Source organism: Varroa jacobsoni, unplaced genomic scaffold (assembly GCF_002532875.2).
Source record: "Varroa jacobsoni isolate VJ856 unplaced genomic scaffold, vjacob_1.0 scaffold_194, whole genome shotgun sequence".
Classification (NCBI taxonomy): Eukaryota; Metazoa; Arthropoda; class Arachnida; order Mesostigmata; family Varroidae; genus Varroa; species Varroa jacobsoni.
Genome location: NW_019213096.1, coordinates 131366 through 155111, shown reverse-complemented (window position 1 = coordinate 155111; position 23746 = coordinate 131366). Strand labels below are relative to the sequence as shown.

Genomic DNA, 23746 nt, shown 5'->3' with positions numbered 1-23746 from the left:
TACGACCATCATATTTAATCTACAGCTATTGATCGACTCAAAAACTTTGAATCGCTTTGCTCGAGCTGCATCACCCGACTTTTGTGAACGTACATTCGAAGACATTTTTTATCCTGAGTGAAAAGATCCAGCGCACGATGCACGGTCAACTTCTTCGTGCTCAAATTCTCCGATGGTGCATGACGAACGTGTTTCCTCAAGATGCCCAAGTGCTGCTCTCTTTCTAACTCTACTTTGAGAATTGTTTGGCACCCAGTAGTTATTGGGGTTTTCGGTCGTTGACGTGACAAAACGGAATATTTACTCTGTCTGTACTTAACTGTTCAAGATTTAACGGTACAAGCAACTCGCGAAACAACGTGAAATCTTCGTAACCAGCGTCGTTGAATTTGCGTAGCGTGTTACTTTGAAAATGTAAAAAATTAATGATGGCTCGATATTGAAGAGTTTTTAATTTAGAACGAAACTAATATGGACCGATATAAATAACCGTAGAAACAAACGTTAAATATGATTGGAGTTTTCACTATTGATATTCAGTGTATACGCAATAGTACCAGCAAAAATTGTTCACGGGCGATGCCATTTTCATGTTAAGGCTAAACGTCTTTTTGAACGAATCTTGTATGGAAAAAAAGCCCACAACGTTTGTTGAATCCTAGGGAGCATAAGACTTGTTAATCGATTCATGAGTAAAAGTATTTCAATTTATTAAATTATTTCTATATATATATATATATATATATATAACTAAATGGACAAAAAAGAACATTTATTTACACTTCGTAGTGCACAATGAGGTACTTTGTAACGCTGAAATTATTAGTAGTATGCGGGCTTATGTTTGATTTGAACCCCTTATTTTTCGTATCAGATCTCATATCCCCACACGGGCAAAAAGTCAATTTTCTTCACATGATACGCAGGGTCTCCTTTGATAGCTACCTAAGTCACGAACGAGATAGAGAAGTTTGCAGAGCAAAAACATCAATATTGTATGTCTGGCTTTCTCTTCTTTCCTCCTTTCAGTGTTTGTCAATCAGCTTAATTATAATGGTGTGCACAATTTGCTACGGTTGTGTTTACGGTGCCCAATATGGAATCGTGTCATGGCAGTTGCCGAAACATTTTCTCTTGTTTTCACGTAATAATAACAACTTATTACGTAATAAATAATAATCTTCTACGTTCAGTTTATCTGAGTGCTTGCGCGACTTTCGGTGTAAAGCACGTAAGGAACAACAAAATACTAAAACGTGTTTCATTAATTTCTCAGTGATGTTGATCCACAGAGGACTTATTGCAACGTTTGACTGTAAAAATCTAGTTATCTCCTCGGTGAGCGAGTAGAAATGAAGACATGCTGATCAGAAAGATGTGATTGAACAAAAACATATTATTAGACAATTCGAAAAGGGAGTACTTTCGATCGATGTATGCAACCCTATTTCAAATAAGTTCTATAATTCTTTGTAAGAGATGTCTGAGCTTGTGGGTAAGTAAAGGTCACCGCTGACAGCTATGCGTGGGCATAGATGATGACCAGTTAACTAGATGATTTAGGCTGCTTGCAAGTACTATTTTTGAAACGTACGTTACGTTAAATGGATAACCAGAACATGGCCCGATCCATTTGCCTCGATGTTATACTATTCTATTAAATATTTTCTTATTCATTTCGTAGAGCGTGTGAAGAAAATGATCCAGCCGTCTTCCCTTCCAGCAAGCCCATCAGTTACGAGAATAGAGCTAATCGTAAGTTCACGGGTACGCATATTTTTGCTTAGGTAATGAGACAAAAAAGAAGCGTATAATTTAAATCACCAAACATACTTATGTCGCACGTCGATCAGGACCTTTCTATCGAACATCTAATATTTTCAACTCCGTGCTGGATAACAAAATACAAGATATACGCCTCAGCGTCCATGAAAACCTATTATGCAGCATCTTTTACCACTTTGAAAAGAGCCCATTGTGTTCGAACACGTCATTACCTGTTGGCAGACGTAAGTGTATGGCTACAGCACGGAGGCCAGGACCAAGTTTTCCGAGTTCAAAAAAACACGCTCCGACGGAATAAAGTTCCATGATCCAACAAAAGTGCTTTTTACGGCTTTCTTGAACTGTCAAGGAGTCGCTGGTTATGAGATAATGGCGTCAGTCTTCACGGTTTCCAAGCAGTACTATCAAGAAGAAAATTGTACCAGTCTCATCGACGCAAGATTTTTGCGTCGTGGCAAGACAAGTTCTGGCTCGCCGATCGCGACAATGCCGCGACCCACATCTTACTAACGACTCAACAATTTTTTAAAAAACGCGATGCTTATATTCTCCCAACCTCCGTATTCACTGGACCTAGCCTTCTACGACGTTCTGCTATTGTTGAAGCTAAAGAAAAGAAGATGTTCCGAGACGATAGAGCAAATAAAAGAAAATCAATGGCCACACTGAGTGCTAGCCCGATAATCGAATTTGGCAAGTTTCCGGACGTCTGGAAATAAAGCGATGGCATAAATATATTCTCTCAGTGAGAATCATTTTGAAGGCGGTAACTCGTAAAACATCTATGGATCGGGAATCAACGACTTGATAATTTTTGAACAATGAGTTATGCAGTGTAGTTCAATAGTACGCCAAAGCCTTGTTCCAACTTAGTCCACTTTCAGTCGCTCACCTTTAAAGCAGTCCATATTATCTAAGGGCTGGATTATCTAGCGTAAATGGCTACTGCATAAACAGGCATCATCTAAAGACAGATATCGAGGACTGTGTCGATCAGCATCGGCTGATACATCGGTGTAAGACAAATAGTCGTTCGCCAATTCACTGTGATGAAGCGAAGAAGCAGCCAAAGGAAAAGATTATCTAGGCCGGTGCACGCCGGTAGGTTCACGAGCTGACGTCTAGAAACCGGCGGTGGAAACCAGGGACACAATGTATGAGCATTATTATTTATTGTATGGCTGTTCGTTTGCCGGGAATAGAGGCTGGACGTCCTTGCTTCTGTCACTGGCCCATCCGTTTCTTCTATCGTACCCCTTCGGGGTGCATCTGTTCCCTATTCTTTTTCGTTCCTTTTTCCCGACTCTGTTACATTAAGCATAACGAAACGTTTTCATATAATATATATCAACTTGCAATACAAATGAATAATAAAGCGAAAACGGGACAAGTGGACATGAATGATATTTTCTTGTTATTTATTTGAAGACACAGTAGAGAGATGTAAAAACAAGAAGAGTACAAATTTATAAATTAACAAAGGCCGCTATTTAGTTCGATGTAGATGTTCATTCTACTTTGTACTGAGCTGAACTTCTTACAAAAAATATTTACCTAACACCAACTTTTTGCTTACATACGGCTCGCCATTCAATGGTTGGACCTTTAATTGGATCACTGAATGAGGCATATCCGTCTTACCAAGGGCCTTCAAAAAACTTCATAATTGTTTCTTCTCTCTGTGTAGAATTGTCAAACCAAGATAGTTTGAGATTGGTTGACCAAACGTGACGCAGTAAAATTTATGCCCTTAATCGTTGTTTTGGAAGAATTGCCAAGTGTATGAAAACTCTACCTGGAAGAAACTAACAGCAACGCAGAACTTAGCCAGAGTTATTTTCGCATACCAAATTTGTTATTGACTCATATCAAACGTCTCGAAGATTGTACACATATATACATGTATATACACATATACATACATAAATTGTATTTCACGAAGTAGAACGCACAACTTCCCCCAAAAAAAAGTACTGGCACAGATCCAATATGCAGAAAATTCTATCAGATGCTGCCCAATGTGATAATCGGACAACTATAAATCTATTTAGAATATGATATTGAACATGACAGAGAACTAACGATCCATTAATCATTAGCAATAATGCGTAATCCGGACGGAAGGGCGTTTTATTGACGACAGCCGGCCCACATAGCTAGTTTCAACGAGCAATGTTATTTTGCACAGGTTCGTATACACAGTTAAGCATTTCATTTAGGAAAGGCCGTCCCATATCCTATTATTATAAGCCTTTATCAGCATCTTCGGCATTAACTATGGATAGTCTTGAGTCCTTTTTGGACCGCGACAAAGGGGCTATCTCGGGCGGATGCAGCTAATAAGGCTGTAGGGCATTCTCTTCGGCAGATATCGGATAGGATTAATATGCCACGCCCATACACATGCACAAGTAAGTAACACCTCGTACTAGCGAATCATATCGCATGACGATGCTATCGGTACAAATACCGAACAGAAATTGTGTGTAGCTGATTACCCCAGGGAACCCGCCGCACAACACAATTGGCTTCTATGTCATCTTAATGCCACGAAGAGCTTTACGAATATGTGCTGACGTATATCACATTATAGATCTTGTCGGAAAAAACCATCAGTTTTAGGCTGGACAGTTCAGTAAATAGGGATCTTGCTTGACTTTTTGTCGAAACTAATCCAGCACTCTGCTAGTCAAGGGAGACATGCACATTTGGTTTGGACGCTGCATAGTTAAAAAAAAAAAAAACAATCGTATTTTTTTCATCGTTTTCTACTGTATAGGTGTCTGCTACCCATATTGTATAATTTCTATATTTCGTTTAACAGCAAGTATTTATGTTGCCGGACTTCATACGTGGCACTCATGACTATTAGCTGGGGCTCATTGTTTATGAATTTGTTTTAAAAGCGAGATTAAATATAACTGTCCACTCGGGCGCGTTATAAGCGATGATGCAGAGGCTTTGTGAGCACTTCCGTCTAAAAATGCTGTCCTGGTATGAGCTTCATATACCGATGCAATAGTGCCAGCCTACTTCTCAAGTAGAGTAACCGTAATATACTTGTGTCAAAACCGAAGGCGATTGCGAGACAGATCACGTAGCTTGGAACTCGAGTTTCATTTTTTAAACATCTATTTAAAACGCTAGGTGTTTCTTTGGATGTCCTTTAACCTGCTTGATGCTTCACACGCTTGTTTGTGCTCGTATAGGTTGCCATTTGTCTACTGACATACAGGTTGAGTTTGTGTATGCCGGCTAAACGCTTCAAGCATACTGGTAATTGGCTAGCTACGAAGGGTCAGCTACCGTTTTGGCAAGGCCTTGGGAAGGGAGCAGCGAGATACCGCGTTGGCAAAATCATGCTTGTGCAATTATTTTTCGGACGCTTGGAACGGCCAGCTAAATTAGATTGAATTTCATAATAGGCTTAATCTACATAGTTAGAAATCCTTTCGTAGCTATAGCGGACTGTTCGTTTAGTCCAGTTTCAATAGACAGCTGATATAACTAACCGTAATTTTAATTCTCACAAGCAAGTACGTTTGCTTCTTCAACTGGGAACTCCTTGTCTAATTAAAGTAGCTTTATATAAAACCAGTATATAGCACCCAGTACTCAAAGATGGCTAAGTGTGCAAGCAATACGCAACTTAGATCGAGATACCATAGAAAATCGACTGTGTTCAACTATCAGCTATTTTGCCGGGTCTGATTTTTTTTATTGTTCTATAAATATAGATTCTCCAACTTTAACTTCAAGTAGAAGTTAACATTATCAATCACTTCAGATCTCTGTGAATACGGCTCGACTGTTGGCTTCATGATTTAGAGAAAATAGGCGCGGCAATTAGGTCGACTGTTGCGGCGTAATAAGAGTAAGTGGCCAGTTTCGGTCTCAATAGCCGCCGCAGTTAGCGTCGTACAATGAATTACGGTTTTCTAATAGCTTTTTCCACAGTGCAATTTTCTGTACAACATAAGTTGAAAACACTTGTTGTTGAAACAAATTTTCCACTGAAGTAGATATTTGTGCAACGCAGACGATGCTGGAAGTTCCCTTAGCATATTTAAACTCTGTTGCGGCATAGTTTTCAAATGTGAAAATAAAAAAAATTCCTGGCCTTCGTTTACGGCTAGGCAAGCTAACATCGGGTTTTATGGGGAAAACGGAGTTTGTTCTCTAGAAACAGAAGCACTTTCCCTTGGCTTCGTCTTCCGGGCAAAACTTTCTAGGAAAAAAGTTCAGTGCCCCACAAAAAAATCACCCTAATGGGTCGCGTCTGAGAGATTATTTTGAGGGAAACACTATCCGCGGGATTCACTTCAGGCCAACACATTTTCTTTAACTTGTCTAGAAATGAAAGACTGATTCTATTTATAATGTGCAACTTTTCGTATTACACATGCAACTTGAGAACACTTTTTAACGCAGCACAATGTTCAGAGATATATATATATATACTTGATCAGACGCGTATTTATAATATGAAACAACGCTGAATGCCGGCCAGCTACAACCAAATAGCTTCTGCTAAAACATAATTTACGCATAGTGTATAATACAATAAAAGACTAGAGTCGTGGCCGCCGTGATGAAACGTTGCGTTGTTTTCAAAAATGAAAAGAGAGAATGAACTTGTTACCTATGTTTCCGATCAATTAAAGTGAGATAATGCTAGGTAGGCGGAAGCTAACTTTTAAGAGAAGCAGTAATTGGCTCTATCTTTTCAAGGTTTTTCTAAGACGATCCTCTAACAGCCTTAATCATTCGGATTTCACAAGTAAGCAGGCAGACTAGTTGTTAAAAGGAAATTATTTTTTCTCATACTATATATATATATACTACTATACTTATATATATATATATACATATATATATATATATATATATATATATATATATATATATATATAGGATAAAAGAGAGAGAGAGAGAGTTCTTAAACTTCATTCTATGCCACAGCAATGCAGATTAATGAAAATAGTACCAATTCGCGATTGTAGCATTAGAAGTATTTAGAATACAATTTTCACTGCTGTCGTAAGACCCCGTTGCCTCCAAATGAGCAATTCATTAAATGAAACACGCCAAGTCGCTTAAAGAGGTTACGATTGTAAACCTTTCAGGATCCGAGCTCCTAAGAACATGCATACACTTTGACCTTTTCTAAGCGTGATGTCTGCTATCATCGAAAAAAATCGTTCATCAAATTATAAGTTACAAACTAACCTGAATCTAATCAAAAGTTAAACTAGATTTAAGAAGAGATCGAGAAATGGCCACTTGAAGTCTTCGGCTTGAGAAGCATGAGTAATGACCTCTTATAGTTCATAGAAAGCCTTAGATTAATCCAGGCCTGTTGTCAATTTATATGATATTTAAAAATAAACGTGTACTAATAGCAAGTTAACATAAAGATCTTATTATACTCAACAATTTTGGGCCGATTGGCCTAGAACTAATGGGTTTATTAGCGCCCCTGTTCGTTTAAGTGAACCGTCGAAAAAAATTCACTTGATCGTGTACATAGTAAATATTTTATAAATTCATTCTGGTTTCACACATACAATGATAGCACTAGTTGGACCAATTACGATACCAATAGGTTTGTTTTAATGGCTCTGCTCGTAGACGCAGTTCATGTCCAGCGCATCACCCCTGTCCTAAATACTAACAAATACTTTCAACTTATGTATCTCGGTTTATTTTAAATTATCTATGATATGAAATGCCTGGCCCTGAGTGTCACGCATCGTATATGTAACTTTGTTCTATATTGTCCTCGGTGGTAACATTGGATTAATCGTAGCTACACTGCTTTGTACTTTTACGTTTTCTTAGGTGGATCGTCTCTCTATTTTTTTCTATATGAAAGTCAATGACAGCTGGATGAGAGAAGTAAGAGGCCGATACATTGATTATGTTGTGTTAATAAGAGGAAAGTATTTAATCACCAATTGACAAACGAGCTATGTCCATCTAGGTTAGCTCGTAATACCTTCGTGAGCTCGAAATATACCCAAAACACCGTTTTCCGTCGATCTATTTCACCAGAAATAACACTTTTCTAGAATAATAGGTTTATTGTGAATATCCTACATACATGAACAATTATAATATTTAGATTTTCAGCGAAATAGATCCTCTATACCAACAGATCTACACCTCTTAACAGAACGCATATGGTTTACATCGATCGTCTCCAAGATTTTCTTATGCATTTTACTATTCATTTTTCTTTACTTGAATACGTATATATATACATACACACTCAAATCGATGAATGTAGCATTTACCTTCGGTTGATGTATACTGTAAAGAATGTAGCATTGCTAGTTGGATACGGTTGGAGTGGCGGCTTGGCAAAAGAGGAGATTGGATAATGGAGCTTTCTGATGGTCACAAAGTTCAGACTACGCCAGCATCGTATTTGAACAGGGATATTTAAACTGTACATGAGCTGAAACGTCAATATAAAGGTCTTCAATAGAGTAACTAAACGCTTGTACGGGTTGTAGCAGGACGGTACATTTTGAACGGATTTTACCACGTACCCTTAGCATAGCGCTACTTAGGTCGCGTGGAAGCCGATGAAGAAATAAAAACATCTACACTCGTACGCATCATTCGTTGTCTTTCCATACATTCCCCAACTTTCCTTAGGCAATAGAGTACTGGCTTCTGAGGAGTGAAACAGGGTAACGCTGCTAAATCTTGCCTCTGGAAAAGCCCGGTCTAGCGACGTTCCTTACATAATTGTATTGCTCGGCATAATACCAATATTGCATTAGACGAAACACCTTCTATTCAGATCTACAATAGATACTCAATTCAGCTAAAATCAGAAAAAAGTGGCCTTTAATAGATGATGACCGCGAATTATACAACATTAGAAAGAAGGCTGTCACACTAAAGACCTGAATAGATGCTAACCAGCCAATGTAAATCAATCCGTTTATATAGACAGTTTGACTATTGCGCTGTGTAAGTGTTCAATATATGTAGCTAGCTAATTGTTCAAAATGATACATTCAGACTTAATGTCTACAGTTGCGTATTATTCATTTTTTAGGGGGAGTTTGAGTAATAAGGTTACATAGCAACGACCCCACCAGACCATAGCATCTCTCCTATCTTTGCTGACTGTTAAGCTCTGCTTTGCCGAATTGATTTGTTCCTGTCGAGATCAGTATTCATTAATTCTCAATTCCTCTTTCAAGGTTCGCTTCGAATCAGCCCAGATCTTCATTTAACAGTCTTACAGGCTAATGTCACCGGATCATTAGGTCGGGATAACTTTGATTAGGTTCTCCATCCTGAGCAAGAATACGATTCCCGTGCGTCCTCTGAAGCCGATAAGCCATCGTCTGTCGAGTTGCTCAGCCGTAGTTTACCAAGTCTCTTCAAGAACATCTTTGCCGGAGTCTTACCCGCCCTTGACACTTTGATGATTGAATGATGAAGCAATTAAGCCGTTTTATACAGTTTCCTAAAGACAGTTTCATTTTTTCTGTCATGTGTCTTTCTTTAGTGTTCGTGAACCATATACGTGTCGCTAACGTACAGTGTACCATATCTTCCAGGCGCGCAACCCAGAAAACATTTATGCCCGATAGGACTTTGCTAATTTTGTAACGATTGCGTTGAAATGCTCCGTGACCCGCGAAAATCTGTGTGAGGTACTAAGTGCTCCACTGGGACGTGCAATCCAGGCCTGTGCGTTAATGCAGCCTGAAGTGGCGAATGTGCAACTCTTCAAGCACGTTGCCATAGTAATCACAACTAAGAGCATGCAACCACGTTAATCTAAATCTCAAGGATGGCAAAACGTATTACCAGATATTAATAATCAGGAAAATAAACAACAAAGGGAACACAAAGAATTAAGAAAAATAGCTGTTTGTATAGTTGTCACGTCGATTCAAAGGTTTGTTGAAAAAACCTCAGATAAGTCCAGCAAGACTTACTCCGATTAGGCTCCTAATAAAAGCGTCTTGAATGCTATGCTTAAAAATAGGTGATTCCTACATAAAACAAACAACTACTATAATAGTATATAACATGAAAATGTAATACAATATAAAAAAAGCCGGTATGTTTAGTGTGATGCTCTTTACTGCCGCTCCCGCAGCAAAATTAGACATTGCCTCCCACTCTTCTTGCCCCATTCTCAAAACGTTGCCTTCTACATAATTCGTGGTATCGTGCCAAAGCATACACATTTTTTTAACCCACAAATCCAAGTAACCGGTGCTTGCCAAAACCAAAATAGCGTCTGTGTTAACCGTGCGGCAGTCTTGGATAACCCTAGATGCAAGGATTTGCTGGAAACTTGTAGGTAGGTTCGGGTGATGTCCAAGCAGGTGCACCATGAGAAGCATCTTTTCCCTTTTCCATAAATGTTTTGTAATCATATCCATGAAGGCACTGGTCGCCTTTATGACGGTTTGCTTAATGCGACGCACTCTCCTTATCAGGTAATCGTTTCTGATCAGATTTCTTCTTTCTCTCTCCGTCCTAAATGAGTGTGAGAAGTTGGCATTTTTCCCTGCTAATAAGTAGTGTAATAACCTCTGCTTTCGCAGGGACTAAAGATAGCCCGTCCTTTCTTATCTATATCGAGACATCTGTCAGTGTTCGATCTACTCTTGTTTAAAGTTCCTCTGCCTTCCGAGCTTAAACAGTAACAGTGAGGTGTTCTATATAGGCAACGATTTCTCCTCCGGAAGGAAGATGCTTGGTTTTAACACCCCAAAGTGAACCAAGGATGGACTCTTAAGGAGTCCCTGCGATCCTTCAAAAGATAAATTCTTCATTGACTATCGATCTGTCCTATAGGTAGTCTGAGTTTATATAGACTAGGTAGTAAGGAACCATTTCTTTATTCAAACGTGTGGGCACTGTCCACCATGGCAGGCCATCAAAAGCGTTTCTAACACCCAAGACGATCGTGAAAAGAAGGTCTCTTACTTTAATCGAGTTTCCACTCACCTTCTTAGCCCTCCCTCGAATTTTCGAAATATCGAAATTTATTAATTGCACTGAGTACCGATATCTGTTTCCGAAAGGCATATTGATTCTCAAATAAAAGACTACTCCCTAGACCCAATGCTCTTCTTTGCTCTCTTTCGCCAGTGTCCTTAGTAGGACTATAGGAATAGGTGCAAACTCACCGTTTCCATTCTGGTAAAAATATAGTCTAGGCTAAAAACCTACATGATAACTACAGCAACTATGTCGGGAAAGTCTTTAAAAAGAGTCCTTGTAACTATGGTCGATATCTCGTACGGACCCGGTGCTTTACTCGTTTTGATACGTTTTCTTGCCTTTAACGCCTCTTCCCTCGTAACAGATGAGGTCTTTCCCTCAAAGTATGGGCCTATAAACTCAGCTCGATAAAAAACTAGCGAGATGAGAACAAGGATCTTAGTACTTATTCGTTTTGCCTGCTTTCTCTTTTTTGGGCTTATAAGAGCGACCCCGTAAATCTTCATGTAGTTCTTACAGAAAGTTTCTCCAGCAGTTGTTTTTGCTATACTTGATATTTAATTTAGGTGCCGCTTTTTTGCCTATGGTATCTATTAGCCTTTTGAAACGCAGCTAGATAGATACTAGCTAACTCCTTTAGGCTTCCTCCTAGCTTGTTACATGCTGTTCGACTCTGAGCATTTTCTTCATTCCTCCCAAAGTTGGATTCTCATTTTTGACTTACCTTCATAGACTTCTTTATCTTCTTTAAGTTCTTCCCTACTCTGCGGGCGTCCATAATTTTACGCTTAGTGTTGTATGGTTCACCCCTTCTTTTCTTAGGTACATTAGCGATGTTCTGTTATTAGGACATATTAGCCTGGAACGTACAGAGAAGTCTATAAAATTATGATCGCTTAGTACTTCCCCGTCCTTAAGCACTTTTCAATCCTCAAACCGGGTCGTCTGATCAACCTTACCGCGGGACGAATTCGCGTGGTCCTGCGGTAAAGCTGAACTCGCGTGGCGGAATGACGCTCGTGTTTAGCGTTACTTGGTCTTGCGTGGCCAGAAAGCCACTATAGCAGCTGCGGATCCCACCTATATGCCCTACAAACTCCTCTGCTTCTGATACTACGCTAAAGCCCCTGCAATAACCTATAGGGCATATACTACTTCAATTGTCGATCTCACTACGCCGCCTAAAATCCTGTTGAAACCTTCTATAGGCCAACTAGGACTTGAATAACAAGAATAAATGCGAGCTAAGTTTTCAATCTCTACCCAAGAAAACTCTTTTGCCATACTGCGTTTGCTCCAATTTGTCCTGTTTTGTGTGCACGTTGTACCATCAAGACTCTATACCAATTGTCGACTGTTCTGTAGACCAATTTTAGGCTCGTTAATCATTATTATGCGAGCTCCTTTATTCGGAGCAAATTCCTAGAACGGATCGTGACAAGTTCTGTTCCTCTTACGGTTTCCCCGAAGACTGTGATCATTGCTCACTTGCATAGGCGTTGGAGAAAGGAGCTATTGTGCGGTTTCCACTGCCTTTTCTTATCTTTGGCGTTCATTCCTGTCTCGAGGTTATTGCCTTTAGCAGCCTGCCTTGAGGGAACAGGCACTGCAGCCAACTCACCTGTGCCGTTCATCGGCATCGGGATCTCACTAGCAGGTGATCTGTCCAGACCGTGTTTCTACATTCCCCTACAAGTTCATCTGCAATCTTTTCTCTGTAGCTCGGGCAGTTTGTAGAACTTGCAAAATGGTCCGCCCTATTAAAGTTGCAGCAGAACAGTCCACCTCTGCAGTCCTCTGGAACGTGTCCTAAAAACCTACAGCATATTTTGTCGTGACAGCCTGTTGGAAACGCTCAAAAGCTTTGTGTCTCACCTTCTGACATCACAGGCAACACGGCACTGTGATTTATTCGGTCACCTGGTTAGCCGTTCATCCTGTGCACAATTTGCCTTGTGCCGGGATTCTGTTTACCGCAACAAGGTTTTTAAACAGGCCATGGCTAACCAGCGCCCAGTATGCCTTCTATTTGTTCATTGTTTACTCCAGTGTCTTCGAAGGCCTTCGAAGCTTCCGCGAAGGTCCTCTTTTTAAAATTTCTAGTTAAAAGGGTCAGGTCGACTAATGCCAATACACCCCTTTTTCCTATATTACCGTTACAAAAACTTGAGATGGTTCCGTGTATACGTTTTTTTTTATTGACCCTAACGTCACCGTTCCATAGAATTTTAGTCCCATAACCTTAACCTTATATTGCGGGGGATCCATGTTTCGCTAAAGCTTCTCTAAGCCGTCTGCAAAACATGTGTTTCCAATAGCATTTCTTAGCATTATTAAACTTGACGCAGCACAGAATGGTTTTCTTTTATTGTTCTTTATGATTGCTAGCTGCAATATCAACAATATTCTAAGAAGTTCATGGTTCCTGTACTCAAACTTATAAAACATAATATCGGGTCCTTAGACATACACTTCGATAGGCGGTCTACTGAGTCGAAGATTACGCCGAGAAGGTTTCCAATGTCCTGCAGCGAGCCTCTTTGGCCCAGGCACAGTGTAGCGACTACCCTCCTAGATATGGTAATTCTATTGTCACCTACTCCATATATGATCTGTATGATGCGAAATGTAGGCCTTATTATTATAAGTCCAGCAGACTTTCCTTTCAGCTTGGTGAACGGAATGGCTATTTCCGTCCGGAGCAGGTTGTCTTTCTGATCTTCTTTTCGTTATCAATATGTATGTTAAGTTCAGACCACCTTGTAACCCTGTAGGCTCCTTCAAACCAGTTTCTTGAGCTTTGCATCCGAATTGCACTAGCTCATTTCAACCCTATTTCGCGTACATGAAGCTTCTGATCACATCAAGTGAAGCTTTCACCCGGATCGTCCAAATATGCTCCTTCCATTGAGCATACACGTCACCCTGCTAGTTTTTTTGACGTCATCTTGGTGCCTAGTTTCCAGTTCCTGCTTACCTACCTAAATTGAGAGGCCATTTTCTTCACCTCGCCGTATAGGCCCTTATATAGGCAGGGGTCATCTTTATTTTTCCGTTTGAATAAACATCGCACTTTTTTTGTTAATTTGACTATTTCTAAACTTTGATTCACATCTTGAAAACTGAATATCCCAGATGACTCTCCTTCTCCCTGTGAAACAGAGACCTTTATATTCCATGCCCGGGAGGGTTTAAGTCTCCCAACTGCATCTATTCTCGACCCGAAGGTCGCGAAGTGCAGGCGAAGATCCCTTCCCAACCCAAGTAATACTATAGATAATAAGGCTTATAAGGGCCATTTGAACTGCAAGGTTCGCGGCAAAATTTCAAATGTTAGCCGCTTCCAAAATTATTCCCCGAGACCTGGCACACCACGTGTTTGATCGTGAAACCCGCGTGGTCGATTTAAAATACCAGGACCGTCTAATAAAATGCTTTAAGCCGCGATACTATAGGACAAGAAATAAACTCTATTTAGAAACGATACCTTTGATTACCTTCATACCTCTATACGATGCTAGTGAAGGTAATACAGTAGCCCGCGTTAAGGTTAGCACCTAACTCAGACTGCCTGTTTGCCTGCCGCTGTAGTGATCATGGCACAGAAAAAGACTAAAATCACGAAAAAATATCAGCAAATTACCGATCCTCGCATTTTGTGTCTCAACTGAATCACCAAGTCGATGCTTTCTTTCTAAGGCAGTCAGGCTAAAAGGTCCTAAGAGCTCAAACTACCAATTTTTGAAAGCTTATGTCAACCACGACTGTTCTCCGCGGAACCAAATCAAACGTAGACACAGATATCCGGACCCTTTGAGTCGACGTTAAACAACACTTCGTTTCGTGCTGGGAGTCAACCCGCCGAAGCAACCCTTAACGGCAGCACCAGGACGTTAAATTCAAAACCTTTATTCATTTAAATGCAAAAGGCTGCCGATATGCTCTGCCAGTTCATGGATTGTTCAAAAAACCAATAAAACCTGTAAGATTTTTACTGGTAGTTTTTGACGCAATTGCGGGGTTTCGAACATCTGTTGAAAAGCTGAAGGGTTCCGGGTTCTTTAGATGTTCTTGTATTTAAATATTCAAGATTGCAAGTTGTCAAAATGAAATTGTTGCGATTAGTTATCTTTAAATTACCTGTCCAATGTCATGATTATCTGTATGCGCATTATACACACAGCCTGTTTTTTTGTTTCTCTGGGACTCTAATATGTAATCGTGCAAAATAAGTTTGTCAAATATAATAATATCAACCGACATATTGTTTGTTCGGGGAATGCCCTGGTGTGAATCATGGGAAATCACTACTGTGTTTTTCTTTTCCCTCATCCAACAAGGTATGCGTATAGGATTCTATAGATTCATTATCAATGTCATTCGTACTGTCATTGTATAAGTATTCTCGAATGACAGTGTCCTCAGATTTCCTCAAGGCATGCTTAGGACAACTACGTCGAATCGAAGGCACATGATTATTTAGTAGATAGATGTTTTGAGGCAGATAAAATATAATTTACAAGCAATTAGTGGTAACTATGGAGGTACTGATGCTGAAAGTTTTAGGCAACGTGGAAAAACTAATTCGTCCTTTTAAAATGGCCCCTTTATTGATTATACATCGCACCTTACGAGCTGCAAGACCCTATACGTATTGGATTCCCGTATAGTTTAAATGGGTATAATATCTTGAAATTATTCGTTGTATATGTAGCAGTTGATTGTGGCCTAGAATAATTAGATTAGCAGGTTTGCAAAGAAAATAACTTTTTTTTTTTTTATAAGAGATACAGTTTTCATACACCTTAAAGAACTTTGTGCACTTCGTTTATCCTGGTCCTTTAAACGTCGGATCGAAAGGCCCGGAACCACAGAATTCGTATGATGCCTTCGTGCGCTGTCATGATGAAATTTGGCCTATTTGAATCAGGGGAGAAAAGGTAAAAACAGGCTACAACACAAATGAATTTTCAGTTAGGAAAACGTGAGCTTACCTATGCTGCTTGAACAATAATAATTTCGAAACTTTCTACATACTGTCACACAGCGCATGTACAATTTGTTTATATTTTTTCAATTATGAACCCCTTTTTTCCAACTATACATTTATATAGCTTCATTTATTAGTCTACAGTAGTTTTAATTAAATACGTTAAAAGCGTTTTGAGCAAGTGTTGCTACAGAGCGGTTTAGCGCATAACGTACGTTAGAATAAATAAAGAAATAAAAGAAGCTTGTGCCTAATGAAGAGTAATATAATTATCTACTTCGTAGATACGTTCGCCGTTTGTGGCATTGCGGCTATTTTAATCCTAATAATATTAAGAAAGAAGGCTGAGCGGGAAATAGTAGAATTACAGTTTTTAGAAAAGTAATTTTGTAGCTAAGGAAAGGTGCTGACTTACAATTGCAGCAGAAATCAGAGCTGATCAATTCAAAGTTGGCTTCCACGTAAAAAACAACTACGCAACTCATGATTATTTGAATTCATTTAATATTTTTCAATGACGGCTTCACAAAACAGATTACTGACATTAACTTAGATGTTTATCTATGATTTGTTCACTTTTAGCAGGATTTGTTTTAAGAAGCTTTTATTTTTGCGCGGACATTTCAAACTGCACGAGACTGAGCTGCCTGCGCAAAGGCACAAATAGATGAGTAATACGGTTTGATATCTGTGTCAGCTTAAACAAAGACGCTTCTCCCACCTCCTCGTTGTTCCCCATAAACGTGATGGTTAAACATTTATCCACCTGGTCAGTGGATTTTTTTAATTAATTTTCATCTCAAAGCTACTAGATGAAGGAAGCACTTCGCTGTCGCCTTCGTAGTACGTTCAAGATGCCAGACGTTCTGCCTTGAAGAACGAATGTTAACGTCGTAACATTTGACCCACGACTGCTACCAAATAAATTCAAGCTGCGTTCTATGAACTGAAAACATATGTAGATGAAGCATGTCAGATCAAGGACAATTGTCATCGACACTGATGATCCACAGACGTCTCTGTGGATCATCAGTGTCGATGACACAATATATGAGAAAATAATCTAGTAGTTACTATATGTATATATATGCTTTTTGGCATTATTTATTTTTATTTGTTCGCCCGCATCATGCTTCAAAATGTACGCAACAATATTACATATTAACTAATAAAAACATCTTTATTGGAGGTATACATGCCATATTGCCGGTTCGTATGGAGTGGAACAGGAGTTAGAAACATCGGATGCATTTTCGCAGCTGTATACACATGTACGGCCCGCGGAACTGACCTATACAGCCATAGACAGTCGAATATATCGCTACTGTATCTATCTGATATAAGCCTCTCCGCGCGTGCAGCGAAGTAGGGTTGGATTGTCTTTGCGCTAGCTAACGATACAATGGTAAACCTATAGGAAGATCCGGAGGCAGACCATAATCTGGCACGCCCTATAGCGCCGTGAGGAGATCAGTTTTCGCGTATAAAAGGCCCTTTCATTGATGTCCAGATAGCTAAATCATGGCTACGAACATAAACATGTCAGACACCGAAATATATAACGTAGGGCCCGTATAAAATCGAATAGGTTACGTACTATTGCTTTAGTGAAGCCTGAGGCTAGGTTAGGTGCAAATAAGATCGAAAAGTTCGTCTACTATGTGAGCAACTCAAAACTGGTCACTACATAGAATCTATTTGTCGATTTTCAGTAGATAAGGAGACTTGTTCTCTTGTTGAACTCGCAAGTATATATATATAGGTCGCCTAATTTTTTCTGGCTGGTCTGATGGCTAGTGGCGTTTCTGGCCGTCACATAACAGAAGACATTTTATTCACACAGATTGTGTTTTGGTGTGTCAGGATTCGAAGCAACGACTCCTGGTTCTTTCAACCAGAGACGGTGGTCGTATTATGCAAGGTAGTCACTTTTACAGAATGACAACAGCTATTAGAAAGGAAAAAGAAAAGAGGCGTTCATGGAAACTACTTTTCGTCTTCGCAGCTGTAATGCATTCTGAATTTCTACTCGAATAGCGACAGTAGATAGCAATTGAAAGATAAAGAACAGTGGATTTTTATTGAAAATTTAATATCATCCCATTCCGAATAAATACATGTTCAGTGTGTGCTCGGATGACTTGGAGCAATTTCTTGCTTCTGAATTACACATAGGTACTGTGAAACGCTGAAAGACGTCATGCCCTGGACGAAACAAAAAAATGAACACCTTTTAGCGATGAAAATGAGAAGCCTTTTTTCGTACCGCATGGTTACAAATGTACGTGAGTATATAAAGTTACGCATCTACAGAATATCGCGCTTACCGTACGTAAAACGTGTGACAACTACAAATGCTGTGCTCTTGTTGTGTACGAATGACTGAAGAGATGAAACGATGTGAAACCTTCTACGCTCCACTGACCTATAAACTGTCGTCGTCGTCGTCGTCGTCGTCGTCTATTTCGATATTAACAGCGTGTCACATCTAAAACAACTCAATTATTTTGGTGTGTAGAATTTCGACAGGCTTCGAATAGATAAAGGCAAGTGTCGCTTACCATCTATGGTATAGCTTGATTATTTAGTCGAGTATGCTAGTTACTGGATGCGTAATCTCACGAGGCTGGTTCTGGACACGATTCTACGTCCATGCACACATCTTGCTCCCTTGCTGCTTCTTTCTACTATTTTATTTGAAAAATCTATAAACGATCTTACGTAGCATACTTAACTCTACGGTTATATCTGGCGCAGAACTTCCCACTTACCTAGTTTACTCGGAAAACACAACGTTTGTTAGATGTTTTTCATGAGCAATACATCTAGTGGTATGTCTTAATCATTACCGTCCTTTCATTTAGTTTGTATTAGAGTCGACGTTAAATGGCAACGAGCAGCTTGGGTGGCAAGCGTTATTTTACGGAAATCGGCTTCAGGGAATGTTTGCGGCAAGGACCCTCTATAGGTCATGAAAAAGTTGGATTCAAGAGTTATGTGCATCATAAAAGTTCGATTACCGTAAAACTTTTAGACCTCTTATGAGCCCACGATAGGTTCGGTTTATTTCGGCACGCGGTACAGGCAGTGCCGCGAACGCAGCAATTGTTAAGCGGCTCAAATTCAATTTATTATTTGAAAATAGCTTTCTCCGCCCCGTCTCCTTCCGCACGTAGTTAGACTAGATATAAGTTTTTTAGCTTCACACGTTAAGTTTTTGGCGTGTTTCTTTCCTATTCAATTTCCTACAACGAGCCATGCTGCTGCACTTCGACGAAGTGATAAGCAACTAATAAATAAGGACTTCAACGATGGTATTCTGGCAAATAGTGCAGCAAAGGCTGGCATGCACTGCTCGAGAATAGGTATACGATTTAAAGGAAAAGACCTACCTTCACCCTAGGTGTCCCGTTATAAATATCTACACTCTCATGGGAGAAGAAACGCCTTACGGATGCAGTACTCAAATTAACAATGCTCGTAGGAATCAATCAATTCAGCTGAAGTGAATGTCCTTCACTAAATCGGATAATGTAATGACTCGTACTTGACTGTGCTATAGATAACGAAAGTGTCTTAAACTGATCTTGATATAAAAAATAAGAAAAGTACTATTTTACGTTTAACTTATTTCTGAAGAATATACTCCCGATTCGTTGAAAAGTCGACATCAGCTTTTGCGCTGTGCACCACCATAATCTATCAAAATACCGCCAGACAAAGATCGTCAGTGTGAGGTGAAAATCTATATATAGGCTATATTGGGTGTAGACGGAGACATTTGCCGGGCTTTTTTGAAGTATTTCTTGCTATACATACTTGCTCACAGCCTTGCTACTGTATGCCTCTATCGACTCTGTCGATGATTTTGCACATATAATACTCTATATAACGTATTCGATATTTACCACTGTTGTCATCTAGTGTGTTTATTAAAATCAAAATTAAAATAGATAATAAAAAATCAAAAGTTTAGCTGACGCTATTGTTCTTCTTTGTTTACCTACATACGTCACTTTTGGTAAAAAGAACTTTATATCCGATCAGCTCGAGGTTAGTGCAGGAGATTCTGGCTCGGACCCGTAACGTCCGGAACTTTTTTATAGACCATACTCTGTGGTTGGCATTAGCAATTTGCCGCGAACTATTATACAACATACGGCGAGCAAAAAATTGATTTTGGGTGAAAACGTGATTTTAAATTTGTCAGATGACCCAGTAAAGGTTGTCGTTAGGCGCAGATATGCGTATGATCTGTTTATGACCAGTAATTATAAAGTGGCCTAATCAAGAAGTAACGACTACTTACGGATGGGTATTTTCACATCAGTGGGCTTTGCCAGGGAAACTATAGGGTCAACTTTATTGAATTCGTAATTCGGTAACAGTAATTAGCAGATCTATAATTACGTAAGTTGAGACACATACAGGAAGGCACGTACGGTGTTCCACAATCTAAACATAGTACGATATAACACTGCGATTAGTAGACCACGACCGGCTGGAGATAAACACAGTGTTTCGAATTACGCCAAATCCATATCATTAAGCCAACCATTGTTATATGTATAACACCAAGCCAAGGGGTTTGTTAAAGCCGCATCAGTTAGTCTGACGTCAGATTTCCAATGTGCTGCCATGCCGATATTGAGCACGTTCGACAAACAGTCATAGTACACGCAACTACGAGTGACGGAAATCGTCGGACAACTTGACGTGACGCCTTGTTTTAATAATGGTCATGCATAGGAAATCAGCGCAAAACGAATGAAACCGGAAAAATCCAGGCTGACGTGCCTGTCCGCTGTGGTGAAAGACGAAGAGAATAATCACGTGCGCAATGCATAGGTGCACGAATCTTTACCAACACGCATATTTAATTCCGTATATAATATAGCGATGTTTTTACATCTTATTTACATATAGGATGCGGCTGCGCCAGACAAAGACGATCACGTAACTTTCGTCAGATTTTTAGTAATTTTACTACATTTAGATTACTATGCCTAGTGAATATAGTTTAGCCTGAATTTGGTTGGAAAAGATACGCAATAGCTGACATACGGCCGCTGCTTAAAACGTGACCCTTTATAGCGAAATTATTAGACCTACATTTTTCGTGTTAAGAAAGTGTCTTTGAAGCTAATAACTATGCAAACACAGAAGTGATGGCTCAGATCAGGTTAGATCTCAGGTACCGTTTCAACAGCGTTAGCTGAGGTAACAGCTTGCGAACCTCATTGATCAAGAAAATCTACTCGGTTTAAAGTAAATCAATCTAATTGCCTGCCCTCGCATGACGTGGCTAGTCTGCATGAGTGTCACTTAGATAACGTAGTGTCTAGCGTTGTTCAAAAATTAGCGTTGGGTTTGGAGCCGACTATTTCCCTTTCTCAAAACCTACTTTTTTCCGGTACAAGAAAAACCGCTATGATAAACATAAACAATGTTGACCGCCTGCTCTAATCGCACTTACGTATGTATTGTAAAACTACTTTTTTTTTATAATTTCTTAGATGCTTATTGCATTTTTTTGGTTTGATTGATCGAAAAAAATGCTTATATTTTATTTTTCCAAGGAAATACTGTTTTGCGTTGTACTCTTGTGAGCAATCTATGTGAGCATAGATAAATAGAGCTACAATGAAATACCTGCCCGTTCAGGCAGGATATAGATATAGAAAGGCGGTTCAATGAAGAAATGTACGTTCTTCTGTACCTTCTCGTCTGTACAGACTAACCACCTAACTTTACTCAAAAAGCACTAAGATGTTTGAAAGTCAACTCGATTTTATCCCTAGACATGGCTAGTTGAAAATTTTATTGAAGGTAAGAGTACACATGTTGGGTGCAGCGGGCATGGGGCACTCAGTCAGTGCTGCGAGTCGGTAGAGATACCAAGACCGCGTAGTAGCAAAAGATCACGTATATCGACACGAAGGGACTGCAACAAAAATACTCACGCATCTCGCGTTTCTATGGCTAAGTAACCGATAAAGGCAGGGGAAATAGAAAAGAAAAACAGGCGATCGACCCAGTTTGCAAGGCATTTGATCTACATAGGAGATCTTTCCTCCGCAACAGTGGGTAGTAGATATATCAGGTCGTTTTTCTTCGTAATGGACGGCGCTTCCCCACGCAAAGATTATGGCCACCTAAGCGGGCTATTGTAGTGCCTTTGACGACAAATGAGACGTAGCTACAAGTGTGACAAAAATGAAGATAAAGTTGAAAGAAATTGTTAGCCTCTGGGGTACCAATGCCAAACATTAAAACATAAAGGTTCTGGCGGTTATCAAAAACTGAGTTGTTTCAATTTGACGTGCAGATTTATACGTAGGTATATACATATATATAGGACGCAACGTGGATTCCCTAATGGTTAATTCAGGACAAGAAGGTGACTTGTATCTCAAGTTCAGGCTGAAATTCGAATTGTCTAACAAAATTTGATTTCTGGTACATTTTTTCTGAAATAGCATGATAAATGGATGCTTGTTATGCTGACCGAATGCTATAATTCAAAAGTGAACTGCTTGGGAAAGTGTTCGATATGATCAAAGCATAAATCCCACCCCAGCAAAACAACAAATCTGCGCCCATCTTTATATTCGCATATAACTGACCCTTAACTTATATTGCCTTACAGCTTCCAGATCCGAAGTTTCTTTGCTTACTCTTATGCGAGGGTTAAACTGAGAGAGCTGAGGTCGTATATGATTGAATATACGGGTAACTTTTCAGTCACCTATGTCACTACATGTGTATTGCGAAATATGTTTAAATACAACGAGAAGCAAATAAAAAACGTTTCACATAAATAATGAACTACGTAGAGAGTATCTCTGTCTCATATAACATATATATCTGCTGCGAAGAGAAACCTGAACGGTGGAAGGCACACCAGTTACAGGCCAGAGATAAAAATACTTCTAGCAAAAATCAAGACTGGCTCGTTTCAGTCTTCTTCAACGTTACTCGACTGCCTTATTAAGGATGAGATTATCCCCATACAACTAACAAAAAGCAACTGGACCTGTATAGTTGTTTGCCTTTTCGTGCATCTCATCTTGGCTGCCTACTCAGTGGATGGTTACTGGCAGTGATTGAACCGAAGTGTGCCCTGACTGCCTCGTGAACGCCTAAGTGGATGCGGGTGAGGTAGAACCGTTGGTGTTTTCTTAAAATAGAACAACCAATATCACCTTCTTAAGCCTGGTAGCAGTGTCTTCCTTTTTCAATATCGATCAACGACACGTACCGGCCCCCAATCATCGTCGAGTGTACGACGTAATGTACACGTGCAGTAGCCATAAATGAGAATTAAGGGAATGTAGCCGGTTAGCCGAAGAGCCCAAAGCGACCCAAAAGGGGTAAACGGTTTTCTGGTTCAGGAAGATGGCTTACCTACAGAAGGTGATCAATGACGTCATTTGCCTCGGACCGCGCATTTGACTGTGTTGTGTTATCGGCAACAACAGTAGCAGGCACCGTTTTAGAACCACTTTCACACGTGGGATGTTGTGTCATATTAATACCTGTATGCTTGTTCGGCGTATCGTTTCCTTCAAACAATAGATAGCCTCTGGTAAAAAATTTGGTCAATCAATTTCCACTTTTGATTGGCTTTAATGACATCAGATTCGGTTTAGTGCTCTGCTATACTGAATACATTACAAGTGAAGCACTGCAGGTTTATGCAGACGGCTGTATCACTTCAAGGGAACACGCAATTACCTACATGTGTACCAAAAGGCAACTTTACAAATTGACCATAATTGATTTAATATGTGTATTGAAAACAACGTCTGAATTATTTGCCATATCGGAAATTATGCGCGCTCGACGGCATAATTATGCCTCGCATGTCGCCGAACGAAGTAAGCGTACGTAATTTATTTAGCGACTATCTATCGTCTTTCTGCAACAGGCACTACAGGTCAGAGATACCTTAACGTCAGATGAGCGTGGCCGCGTCAATAA

At 39.7% G+C, this 23746-nt stretch overlaps 1 long non-coding RNA gene across 1 annotated transcript; it reads right to left on the bottom strand.

The window, feature by feature from the left end:
* Nucleotides 1–21535: 21535 nt before the first annotated feature.
* On the bottom strand, nucleotides 21536–23360 carry LOC111273254 (uncharacterized). Its single transcript, XR_002687912.2, has 3 exons — nucleotides 23171–23360; nucleotides 22800–22943; nucleotides 21536–21962 (listed from the first exon to the last, which is right to left on the bottom strand). It is a non-coding gene; the product is annotated as an uncharacterized LOC111273254 (long non-coding RNA).
* Between the last annotated feature and the right edge of the window lie 386 nt (nucleotides 23361–23746).